Genomic DNA, 2,886 nt, shown 5'->3' on the forward strand with positions numbered 1-2,886 from the left:
TTTTTTTTTTCCCTAGTCAAGTCAACAGGACACACCTTCTTTCATTGGTATTCATATTCAGTTTTATCAGAAGTATGGACCTGATTGCAAAGCCTTTATAATTTTGGACATAATTACTTTTTATCTATTTTATTCCTTGCTTTCTAGGCAACATATCCACTGGTGAAATCAAAGACAGAGCTGGTTTGGGGTTTTTCAAGTTCCAGAGACATTTACCTTCATTCTATTTCAACTGGTATAGCTGAACACATTTATTCACTCATAGCTCGTTTGTCTAGTATTTTATTAATTTTTAAAAAAATTTTTAGGTTTTTGTGTTTTGTTTTTTTAGTTTTCCTCCCACTAGTGTCCTTTTATCCCCTTTTTTCACTCCCTCTAACTTCAGTGAGGAATTTCCACTTGTGAGACATAATTGCATACATCTAAACCACAACTCTGTGCCTTGTTTAATTTATTGAGATCTTTGACCATGTAAAACAGAGGAATGTTGCCGGGGAACTGCATCCATGTTTTCAAAAACATGATGAATGAGGAATTTTTGCCTGTTCGTAATATTCACAGGTGTTCTAGAGATGTGTCTTCTAATTGTATATTGTTTACTTGGATGTAGTTTTACTTTTTTTTTTTTTTACTTTGACCTGAATAGCATAGATCTCTATTTTTACTTTAATTAAAGGCTTACTATATCTGTTTTCCTCCACAAAATTTTCATAATTTTGCCATTCTAAAGAAGAAAAATATACTCACTATAGATCCACTAAGAAAATAATCATTTAATACTAAACTTTGGATATTTGCAGTTCCTTTCAAGAAGTATTTGGAAAAAGAAAGACAAAGAAACCATTTTCATGTTGATTATGGAATTTGGAATTCTTTTTTTAAAATGTTATATCATTTTGATTTTCTTTGGATTCCCATTATTATTATAGAATCTTCAAAACAAAATTTTAATGGCTATATAATCTCATCATGTAGCCATCTTAATATATTTATTTTTTCTTCTTCAGAGAGGAAGCCATGTTGATATCTGGAGAATGGGCATTCCAGAAAAAGAATAGAAAATGTGGTCTCTCTAAGACTAGAGATCATCTTTTATAGGAACAGCAGGGTAGCCAGCTGATGTAGCAAAAATGTGTTCAGTTTGGAAATGAGTAGTAAATCAGTTCAAGTGATAAGAGGAACTATGGTACATGGTAGGATTTTGCTCACAATGAGGTGGAAATTCTCTGGATGGCTTTGAGCAAACATGTGAGACAACTTGACTTATATCAAATAATTCAGAGAAAAAAAAAAGAAAAGGTGCGGGAATAAAAACAAGGAGATAAGTTAGGAGGCAGATAAGTTATGCTAGTCAGGGCCATGGTATTGGTGGCTATTATGAGTATTAAAAGTGGAGGCAATGATATATAGGTGATCCTGGATGCATTTTGAAATGTTCTGAGCAAATGAGATGGAGAAAAAGAGGAGTCAAAGACAATTTCAAGTTTTTGTCCAAAGCCCTTGGAAATATGACATTATAAAAAGTCCATTTTGGGGCACCTGGGTGGCTCAGTTGGTTAAGTATCTGACTCTTGGTTTCAATTCAGGGTTGTGAGATTTAGCCCCAGGTCAGCCTTGGCACTGTACATGGAGCCTGCTTAAGATTCTCTCTCTCCCTCCACTTTGCTCTGCCTCCACCCCAGCACATTTGCTCTCTCTCTCTCTCTCTCTCTCTGTAAGACAAAAAACAAAAAACAACAACAAAAAACCTTATATTTTTTATTTATTTGATTTCAGGTGACACTAAATCATTGCCTTCATGCTTCATATGTGTCCAATTTACCAATGTTCTAGTTGGTTTCTTAACCATTTACTCTTTGGAGGAATTTTTAACCATATCTCTCTAAGACATGGGCTGATTTTTTCCCCCCTTTTCTATCATTAAACAGTCTTGTGATATTTACTTCAATCTTCGTATATAAAATTAAACATAACTTAGATAGTTCCTATTACTATGAGTGGTTGCTGAACTCCGTGATTTTTAGACTCTCATTTTACCTGGAGTCTCTTAAAGTTGATACATAGAAAAACTTTTAATATGTGTGGAGGTATTAAGATTGATATTGAACAGTTATAGGTTATAAATTATTCATAATAAATTTTTTTTCCAAATTATTAGCTCACTGAATATGGTGACCAAGTCTATTCACCAAGTCATGGTCCAGTGCTTAGAAAGAACACTCAAGTCCTTGAGAGTTTAAGTGGATCATACAGCTTTCATGGGAAACTGAAATATTTAGAGCATTATCTTCTTGTTCACCTTATAATTGTTCACCTTATAATTAACACATTCAAGGGACTTCTTTATTTATTTTCTGAAGGTAAATGTTGGTAATAAAAGTCACCAGTTGAGCTCAGGTTTTCTAATACCAGTTGGGTTAGGCAGGATTCCAAAGCTGTCCCCAAACACTTTGCTCCTGGTGTGTATGTCTTGTGCAGTTTCCTTTCCACTGAGTACAGAAAGACAGGTGGATATCACAGAATATCATCCTTGTGATTAGGTTACTGGGAAATAGACTTTTAAGTTAATCAAAATGGAGGCTATCCAGGTGGACCTGACCTGATCAGGTGAGTCCTTAAACAAGATAAGACCTTACGAGTTTGCTGCTGGCCTTGAAGACACAACTAGACTAGACATTCCACAATTGCATGCAAGGAAATAAATTTACAAACAGCCATAGAAACTTGGAAAAGGTCCTGAGCCCAAAATGAAGTTCCAGCCCTCATTGGATTCCTTGATTTAATCTTGGTGAGACCTTAAAAAGAGAATCAAGCTAACCAATGCCTGGAATCTCTCCTAGAAACCCTGTAAATAAATTTGAATTGTTTTAAGATTCTAAGTTGGTG

The sequence above is a fragment of the Lontra canadensis genome, unplaced genomic scaffold (assembly GCF_010015895.1).
Source record: "Lontra canadensis isolate GAN:19392208 unplaced genomic scaffold, GSC_riverotter_1.0 scaffold22, whole genome shotgun sequence".
Taxonomy (NCBI): Eukaryota; Metazoa; Chordata; class Mammalia; order Carnivora; family Mustelidae; genus Lontra; species Lontra canadensis.